Raw genomic sequence first — 11,084 nt, forward strand, 5'->3', positions numbered from 1 at the left:
TTTGAATATTTTGCTGCCCGTTCTAAGAAAGACTGAAACATCAGCACTTTGGTTGTTCTTCTTGAGCTTCATGTGGTCTGTGGACTCTATCTTGGGTAATTCGAGTTTTTGGGCTAATATCCACTAGCAATGAGGCATACCATGTGTCGTTTTTTGTGTTTGGGTTACCTCACTCAGGATGATATTTTCTAGTTCCATTCATTTGCCTGTGAATTTCTTGAAGTCATAGTTTTTAATAACTGAGTAGTACTCCATTGTGCAAATGTACATTTCCTGTATCAATTCCTCTTTTGAGGGATATCTGGGTTCTTTCCAACTTCTGGCTATGATAAATAAGGCTGCTATGAACATAGTGGAGCATGTACCCTTGTTGTACATTGGAGCATTTTTGGGTATATGCCCAGACATGGTAAAGCTGGGTCCTCAGGTAGTATTATGTCCAATTTTTTGAAGAACCTCCAGACTGATTTCCAGGGTGCTTGTAAGAGTTTGCATTCCCACCAATTGAGGAGTGTTCCTCTTTCTCCACATCCTCTCCTCATGTGTTGTCACCTGAGCTTTTGATCTTGGCCATTCTGACTGGTGCCATGTGGAATCTCAGGGTTGTTTTGATTTACATTTCCCTGATGATTAAGGATGTTGGACATTTCTCTAGGTGCTTCTCATCCATTTGATATTCCTCAGTTAAGAATTCTTTGTTTAGATTTGTACCCCATTTTAATAGGGTTATTTGTTTCTCTGGAGTCTAACTTCTTGATATATTTGTATGCATTGGATATTAGCTCTCTATCTGGTGTAGGATTGGTAGAGATTTTTTCTCAATCTGTTGGTTGCCATTTTGTCCTAATGACAGTGTCCTTTGCCTTACAAAATCTTTGCAATTTTATGAAGTCCCATTTGTCAATTCTTTTTTTTTTCTTCTTGATCTTAGTTCGTAAGTCATTGGTGTTCTCTTCAGGAAATGTTCCCCAGTGCCCATGTGTTCCAGATTCTTTCCCAATTTTTCATCTATTAGTTTCAGTGTATCTGGTTTGATGTGAAGGTCCTTGTTCCACTTGGTTATGACCTTTGTACAAGGCAATAAGAACGGATTAATTTGCATTCTTCTACATGTTGCCCTCCACTTGAACCAGCACCATTTGCTGAAAATGATATCTTTATTCCACTGGACAGTTTTTGTTCCTTTGTAAAATATCAAGTGACCATAGGCATATGGGCTCATTTCTGAGTCTTCAAATTCTATTCTGTTGATCTACCTGTCTGTCTCCGTACTAATATCATACAGTTTTTAATCACTATTGTTCTGTGAAACAGCTTGAGGTCAGAGATGGTGTTTCACGCAGAAGTTCTTTTATTGTTGAAAATTGTTTTTACTATCCTGGGTTTTCTGTGTTCCAAATGAATTTGCAAATTGTTCTTTATAACGCTATGAAGAACTGAGTTGGAAGTTTGATGAGGATTGCATTGAATCTTTAGATTGCTTTTGGCAAGATGGCCATATTTACAATATTAATCCGGCCAATCCATGAGGTTGGGAGATCATTCCATTTTCTGAGGTCTTCTTCTATTTCTTTATTCAGAGAATTGAAGTTTTTCTCATATATATCTTTCCATTGCTTGATAAAGTAACACCGAGGTATTTTATATTATTTGTGACTACTGTGAAGAGTGTCATTTCCCTAATTTCCTTCTCAGCCTGTTTATAATTTGAGTAGAGGAAGGCTACTGAATTGTTTGAGTTAATTTTACATCCAGGCACTTTGCTGAAGTTGTTTGTCAGATTTAGGAGTTCTCTGGTAGAATTTTTGGGATCACTTAACTGACTATCAAATCATCTGCCAATAGTGTTATTTTGAATTATTTTCTCCTTTGGATCCCTTTGACATTCTTTTGCTTTTTTGATTGCTCTGGCTAGGAATTCGAGTACTATATTGAATAAGTAGGGAGAGTGGGCAGAGATGTCTAGTCCCTGATTTTAGTGGAATTGCTTCAAGTTTCACTTCATTTAATTTGATGTTGGCTCCTAGTTTGTTGTATATTGCTTTTACTTTTCTTAGGTATAGGCCTTGAATTCCTGATCTTTCCAAGTCTTTTAACATGAAGGGGTATTGAATGTTTTCAAATGCTTTCTCAGCATCTAATGAGATGATTTTGTGTTTTCTTTTTCCATTGACTTTGATTATACAGTGGATTATGTTGATGGATTTCTGAATATTGAACCATCCCTGCATCCTTTGTATGAAGCATAGTTGATAATGATGGATGATCAGTTTGAAGTATTCTTTGATTCGGTTTGTTAGAATTTTATTGAGTAATTTTGCATCAATATTCATGAGGGAAGTTGGTCTGAAGTTCTCTTTATTTGTTGGGTTTTTGTTTGGTATAGGTATAAGTATAATTGTGGTTTCATAAAAGGAATCATTTAGTGTTCCTTCTGTTTATATTTTGTGGAAAAGTTTGGACTGTATTGGTAGGAGGTCTTTTATGAAGGTCTAATACAATTCTGCTCTAAACTCATCTGGTCCTGGGCTTTATTTATTTGGGAAAAGTTAAATGACTGCTTCTATCATTTTAGGAGTTATGAAACTGTTTTGGTGGTTTCTCTCATCCTGATTTAACTTTGGTACCTAGTTTTGGTGGGATTGCTTCAAGTTTCTCTCCATTTGGTTTTATGTTGGTTACTGGTTTGCTGTTTATTGCTTTTACTTTGTTTAGGTATGGGCAATGAATTCCTGATCTTTCCAAGTCTTTTAACATGAAAGGGTGTTGAATGTTTTCAAAAGCCTTCCAAGCATCTTATAAGATGATTATGTATTTTTTTAAATTTGAGTTTGTCCATTTCATTCAGATTTTTCAGTTTTGTTGAGAATAGGCTTTTGTATTTGGATCTGATGATTTTTTGAATTTCCTCACTTTCTCTTGTTATGTCTCCCTTTTAATTTAGGATTTTGTTAATTTGAATGCTCTCTCTGTGCCCTCTGGTTAGTCTGGCTAAGGGTTTATCTATCTTGTTGATTTCCTCAAGGACCAGTTCCTCGTTTGTTAATTCTTTGTATAGTCCTTTTCCTTTCTACTTGGTTGATTTCAGCCCTTAGTTGGATTATTTCCTGTCTTCTACTCCTCTTGGGTGTATTTACTTCTTTTTATTCTAGATGTTTAGTTGTGGGCAAGCTGCTAGTGTATGTTCTCTCCAGGTTCATTTTGGAGGCACTCAGAGCTATGAGTTTTCCTCTTAGCATTACTTTCATTGTGCCCCATAAGTTTGGGTATGTTGTGCCTTCACTTTCATTAAATTCTAAAAAGTATTTAAGATCTGTCTTTATGACTTCCTTTACCAAGTTATTATTGAGTAGAGCTTTGTTCAGCTTCCATGTATATGAGGGGTTTCTGTCATTTTTCTTGTTATTGAAGACTAGTCTTAGTCCATGGTGATTTGATAGGAAGCATGGGATTATTTCAATCTTCTTATATGTGTTAAGGCCTGTTTTGTGACTGATTATATGATCAGTTATGGAGATGGTATCAGGAGGTACTGAGAAGAAGAAAATATATTTCTTTTGTTTTAGAATGAAATATTCTATAGATATATTATTTATATAATTATATATATATATATATATATTATTTCCATTTAGTTCACAACTTCTGTTAGTTTCTGTGTCTCTGTTTAGTTTCTGTTTCCATGATCTGTCCTTTGATGAAAGTGGTGGGTTGAGTCTACTATTATTTTGTGAGATGTCCTTGGAGTTTAGTAGTATTTTGTTTGTTTGTTTTATATGAAAGCAGGTGCCCTTGCATTTGGATCACAGTTATTTAGGATTGAGATTTTATCTTGCTGGACTTTTCCTTTGATGGATGTGAAGTGTCCTTCCTAATTTTTTTTTTTTTTTGCTAACTTTTGGTTGAAAGTCTATTGTTTTATACATAATAATGATACGCTAGCTTTATTCTTGGGACCATTTCTTTGGAAAATTGTTTTCCAGACTTTTTCTCTGAGGTAGTGTCTGTCTTTGTCACTGAGGTGTGTTTCCTGTATGCAGCAAAATGCCGGGTCTTCTTTATGTTTCCAGTCTGTTAGTCTATGTCTTTTTACTGGGAAATTGAGCCCATTGATGTTGAGAGATATTAAGGACCAATGATTTTTGTTTCCCTTTATTTTTGTTGTTAGAGGTATAATCACGTTTTTGTGTCTCTCTTCTTTTTTGGGTACTTGAAAGAAGAAAGTCATAAATAACTTCCTTAAAGAAACACAGGTAAACAGGTAGAAGTTGTTAAATAGGAAACATAAAAATCAACCAAATAGATGAAGGAATTTAACAAAGCCATCTAGGATTTAAAAATGGAAAATAGAAACAATAAAGAAATCAGAAAAAGAGACCACCCTGAAGATAGAAACACTAGGAAAGAGATCAGGACTCATAGACGCAAGCATCACAAGAGATAGAAGAATCTCAGGGGCAGAAGATACCACAGAAACCATTGACACAACAGTGTGAAAGAAAATGTAAAATACAAAAATATCCTAATCCCAAACATTCAGGAAATCGAGGACATAATGAATAGAAGAAACCTAAGGATATTAGGTATAGGAAAGAGCGAAGATTCCCAACTTAAAGGGCTGGTAAATATTTTCAACAAAATTATAGAAGCAAACTTCCCTAACCTAAAGAAAGAGATGCCCATACACATTCAAGAAGACTACAGAACTCCAAATAGATTGGACCAGAAAAGAAATTCCTCCTGTCATATAATAGTCAAAACACCAAATACACAAATCAAAGTAAGAATATTAAAAACAGTAAGAAATAAATGTCAAGGAACATATAAAGGCAGACTTATCAGAATCATACCAGAGACTCACCAGAGACTATGAAAGCTAGAATATCCTGGGCAGATATCATACAGACCCTAGGAGAACACAAATGCCAGCCCAGGCTACTATATCCAGCAAAACTATCAATTAACATACATGTAGATACCAAGATACTCCATGACAAAACCAAATGTACACAATATCTCTCCACAAATCCAGCCCTCCTAAGGATAATAAATGTAAAACTCCAACAAAAGGGGGAAACTACACCTTAGAAAAAATAAAAAAAATAATCTTCTTTCAACTAACCCGAAAAAAGATAGCCACACAAACATAATTTTTTCTTATTAATAATAATGCTGTCATGGGAAAGAAAATAAAATTCAGGTAATCAAATATATCATCTATAAAAATAATATAGAAGTAAATTTTCATTTTAAGTCAATGAGAAAAATGTATTCAGTTTTATTAATGAATACATCTCAATTTATTATCTATCTCAAACAAACCATTTGTGGTTCTTCATTTCTTACGTTTGTAATGTAACATATTAAGGTTTAAAATAAAGATGAATTTACTAATATATAAAACCTAGAATGTAAGATTTTGCTTACACACCAGAAAGCAATCTAGTACAAAAATACAGAAATATTAAGTACACATGACAGCATGGGACTCCCATTCAAAATGTGACAACGTACAGTGAAAGTAAAGGGTAAACCATATTCTCTGAAAAATGGTTATAGCTTGTTTTAAAGACACTTGCTAGTAATTGATGATTTAAAAGGGTGAACTGTTGGAGAGCAGACTGGGAGGGGGATAACGACTGGAATGTAAAACTGGACTAAAAGAGAAGAGCATGGTGGAAACAAAGCACTATGGCCTTTTGCAGAAAATGTTGGAAAAATGAACTAGAAACTCATCAGAAAAGTTAAAAACATCTCTAAGTAGTAAAAGAACAAAGCGACAGCACAATGTGGTTCATACCTTCTGAAAAGATCACTCCACAGCCCAAGGAATCTTCTGAATCACTGTGTTAACCTCATAGCATTTGTCCATACTAAAATTATTATGTGTCAGTATCAATATATGCAATATATTAATTCTTTTATCCAAAATTCGATTTTTGAGGTGATAAAAATTATATCACTGTGGAAATAAGCTCCAATAAGAAACAGAAGGGTAGATGTACATGTGTGCTAAGTAGATGTGCTTCTATTGACAAAATTTGTGAAATTCTTTCTTGGGCAATGAATAATTATTTTTACAATGCTATGACACATTCTTTCACATCAGAATCTTTAATCATAGTACTGACACAAATATATTCATTGTAGCATGTATGAACAATAAAATTAAGACATGTAATATTTATTTTCACAATATGATGATGGAACATATTTCTCCACTTCAGAAAATAAGTAAATCCTTTCCTAAATTTCCAATCTCTTAATGTTGATTAGCACAATGTTGTTTGACTGAATAGTTTCATGTGAATATATACCATTAATTTACAGAGGTACATTAAAAACAAAACAAGCACAGCAGTTGATAAAATGGAATATTAGAAACTATGTAAATATTTTACAAGTAAATGTCTGTATATGTTTTGTAAAGAAATTAATATGAATATAATATGTAAATTAAAATAACACGTAGTTAATTCAGACTGCAACACAACTGCCATTTATCATATTATGTCGATTTGAGAAAGAAAATTCCATTTTGAATTTAGGTGACTCATGTACTTCAGTCTTCCCCTCCTCTGATTAGGCTGATAGAATATACTCACATATAAGTGAGTATGTATCTTACATGTCTTTCAGGATCTGAGGTACCTCTCCTGGGATTTTTTCTGGTCCCATCCATTTATTTACCTGTGATATTCATGATTTCACTTTATTAACAGATGAGTAATACCCGATTGTGTAAATGTTTCACACTTTATTTATCTACTTATCTAAACATCTTAAATCATAATTATTTTTGTTCTTAAGTGCATGCATTCTTTCTCGAGTTTGCTTGATTATGAGGATCTCTCCTGTCTTGCTTGATGTGTCTCTCCTGATGCCTTTGCAGCTTTCACTGTTTCTGAAGATTCAACACATCTGATCCCTGCTATGATCTTTATAAACATGTAGGACAGCATTTCTTGATATATGGACAATCTCTGCACAATAACTGTGAATCTATTGGTTCAATGTGTGTTTCTAAGCATCACTAGGTGCCTTTATGTCTTCTCTAGCACCATGCTCCAGTTAAAAAAAATAATAGATCATCTAAAAAATACTAATAGTGAACTTAATTCTTCTTGACGTCCAACACTTATTCAACCACTTTACATAATAGAGAACATATTTTAACTTAGGTCCTTCCTAATAACTTACTCTCTTACATTGTTTCTTATTTTTACAATATATTCAAGAATTCTGTGTGCATAATAAATAGATTTCCTTGTCTGAAATATCTGCTTATTTAAAATACACAAATTGAAAGAATTCTAGCAGAAATTTATATTCCTTATTGCTAGACTTTCTTCTTTCTGTAGTTAATTATACTTGGCTTGGCTATGTTTACATTTTATAATAAACTTTTTTGATCTCTCATTTAGAAAATTTTGGTGGTAAATTTTCACATATCATCAATCAGAATAGCAAAGATCAAAACCTCAGGTGACAGCACATGTTGACAAGAATGTGGAGAAAGAGGAACACTCCTCCATTACTGGTGGGATTGCAAACTGCTACAACCACTCTGGAAATAAATCTGGATGTTCCTCAGAAAATTAGAGATAGAGCTACCTGATGACCCACCTATATCTCTTTTGGGCATATACCCAAAAGATGCCCCTCCATGCCACAGGGGTACGTGATCCACTATGTTTATACCGGGCTTACTTGTGATAGCCAGAAGTTGGAAACAACCCGGATGTCCCACAAAGGAAGAATTGATACAGAAAAGGTGGTTGATTTACACAATAGATAACTACTCAGCTATTAAGAACGATCATGAATTTGTAGGTAAATAGATATAACTAGAAAATATTCTGAGTGAGATAACTCAGACCCAAAAGGACAAACATGGTATGTACTCACTAATAAGTGGATATTAACCAAAAAAGTACAGAATGCCCAGGATACACTCCACAGAATTCAAAAAGGTTTTGAAGCTGAAGAACTCAATGAAAATGCCTCAATCTCACTTGGGAGGGAAAAGAAAGAAATCACAGGAGGAGTGAGAAAGGCAGGGACCTCGGTAGAAAGAGGGGAACATGATCATTTATTGGGTGGGAGAAACATGACTGAAACCTTGAGGGCCTGCATGAAAGAATGGAAATAGGCAACCTCAGGAGGTAGGAGGTGAGGGGATGTTCCAGAATGAACCAGAGACCTTGGAGGTGAGAGACTCTCAGGGCTTAAAGGGAAGGACCCTAAATGAAATGCCCTACAGTAGGGAAAGGGATCTTGTAGAGCCCATCTCTAGCAGAAAGACAGGGCATCAGGTGAGGGAAGGGATTGCATCCCATAGCCAAAACTCTGACCCATAATTCTTCCAATCTGAAAGAACTGCAGGGTTGGAAATGGAGAAGAGCCTGAGGAAACGAAGGTCCAGTGACAGGCCCGAAGTGGGACCCAGCTCAAGGGGAGTCCCCAAGACCTGACACCATTACTGAGGCTATGGGGGTTCACAAAAAGCGACCTATCATGACTGCCCTCCAAAAGACCCAACAAGCAGCTGAAAGAGTCACATGCAGATATGTACGCCCAACCCAACCAATGAACAGAAGATGCTGATCCCTGTGGTTGAACTAGGGAGAAGCTGGAAGAAGCTGAGGAGGAGGGTAGCCCTATAAGAAGACCAGAAGACTCAACTAACGTGGACCCTGAAATCTTTCGGACATTGAGACACCAACCAGACCCCCTCCCACCCCACACACATATATACAGCACAGGACTGCTGAGTCTTGAATCAGAGAAGATGCATCAAACCCTCTGAAGACTGGAGGCTACAGGGAGGGGGTTCAAGTGGGTTCAGGGGGAGCAGAGGGAACACCCTCGTGGAGACAGGGATAGGGAGGAGTTATGGGATGTGGAATAGTCAGAGGACTATTGGACTGTGAGGGGATAAAGTCTGGACTATAAAAAATTATTAAATATTTGTCTTTTACTTCATCCATTTTCCATAGCCATAGGATTCACATTCCTATTGAAATGTACTCAGAAAACCATTTAAATCTTCAGGGTGAATTGTAAGCAGCCTAAAATTTGCGCATCATTTTTTGACTGAAATGTAAAAATTTTTATCACTGGGGTATGCTGAGTGACCATAAAGCATTTTAAATTCACCAGCTTTTAATGTATTGCCAGCTTCCCAGGTAACCTTTAATCCACAGAAGGCAGAGTTTTTCAAATCAATAGTTTTTAATGATACTTTGATTTTCCTTTTAAATATTTACTGTTTCAAAATTAATAAGTATAAATCTTATTCAATGTGTCTTTAAACTTGAAATATGTCAAGATTTTATTAATGAAGTACATATTTTATATTTGGGGATGATAAGAAAATCAATTAATCCAAAATAGATTTTTCCACGATGTTACCACTCTTTTATTGGCACACCAACGGATGAAATATGCAGAAGAAAATTTGAAATACAATGTGGTGCGTCTGTTGACCGAACTCTGCATCTAACAGTGACTTGAAAGTAACAACTTTATAATATTTAACTCATCCTTTCCTTATTAGGTAAACCATGGTCTCAAGACAGTGGGAATGAAAGAGACTTCACCACTATTCCCTGTTAAACTTGCCAGTGCAATGGCATAATATAAAGATATTCTTTCTTTTTTGTTTCAATCTTTACTTATTTAATTTACAGAAGAAATGTAAGTGGGTAACATTATATTTAAAACTTAATTTTCACTTTAATTTACATATGGTGACTGCACATAATTGTTTTCAGCATGCATTTTCATGGATACATGTATTTTCATTACATGTATCCACATTACCCTTTCCTGTCCTCTTCTTTTATTGGATATGTTACTTATTTACATTTCAAATGTTATCCCCTTTCCAGGTTTCCACTCTGGAAAACCTCTATCCCATCCACCCTCCCCCTTCTTGTATAAAGGTGCTTCCCTACCCAAACACCCACTCCCACCTTCCCACCCTGGCATTCCCACGCACTGGGGCTTTGAGCCTTCACAGGACCAAGGACCTCTCCTCCCATTGATGCCAAATAAGGCCATCTTCTACATATGTGGCTGGAGCCGTGGGTCCCTCCATGTGTACTCTTAGGTTGGTGATTTACTCCCTGGGAGCTCTGAGGTGTCTGGTTGGTTGATATTGTTTTAAAATAACTGACCACTATTGATTCCATGAGCATAAATGTTCAACTAGTGGCTTGGAAATTGCCCAGTGGTTAAGAGTGCTTTCTGCGGAGTAGTTGAATTGGGTCTCTGCACAATTCCCAAGCAGTTCACAAAAACCTGTAACTTCAGTTACATCATGTTTGGCATCCTTTTGTTCCTCTAGGCACTGCACTTATACAAATAAACACACACACACACACACACACACACACATACACACACACACACACACACACACACACCATTAATGAATTGTAGCAGATTTAGATTGCATTTATGGATTTTTCTTCCTTAATGTTGGCCATAAAGTACATTATTTCTAAAATTTATCTTGCAAAGATAGAACTGTAACATGGAGTCAAAATAAATTATATTTCTTCTCACCATTTGTATTTCATTCTTGGTTTGCTTCTGTAGAACTTTGATTGTGGATATATTTATGTTTATTTTTATATAAATACTAGTAAAACATCATGCTCCTACCATTAAAGGATCAAGCTTCTGATGTGTTATATGTGAGCTCAAGGTACTTTCATCAAAAGAATCATTATGTGTGTATAATTTGTATTATTATTTATACAGTATATTTTTATCATGTATACTTGCTTGTTAAATGTATTATTAGTAAAGATAAATTAATAAATATATATTTAATATCTATTATATATTGTGCATATTAATATGTTATAACAATACATTAGAAGTATGTTTTAAATTATCTGAAAACAATAACTTATTTACAAAAACTCATTTTTCCCTGTTTCATCCAGTTTTATCATGACAAAATTGACAATATTTACTTTTTTTCCTTTTATTATTTTTGATCAGTTCAACATAGTATCACCAGATGCCAGGATGAGGTGTGAGGTACACAAGACATTTCCATTCAAAGTCAG

General features: G+C 35.1%; 1 long non-coding RNA gene across 2 annotated transcripts in view; it reads right to left on the reverse strand.

Moving 5' to 3' along the window:
* The window catches only part of LOC120096593 (uncharacterized), a 57,639-nt gene that overhangs the window by 1,650 nt on the left and 44,905 nt on the right, over nt 1–11,084 (reverse strand). The gene's annotated exons all lie outside the window — the stretch shown is intronic.

Source organism: Rattus norvegicus, chromosome 14 (assembly GCF_036323735.1).
Source record: "Rattus norvegicus strain BN/NHsdMcwi chromosome 14, GRCr8, whole genome shotgun sequence".
Classification (NCBI taxonomy): Eukaryota; Metazoa; Chordata; class Mammalia; order Rodentia; family Muridae; genus Rattus; species Rattus norvegicus.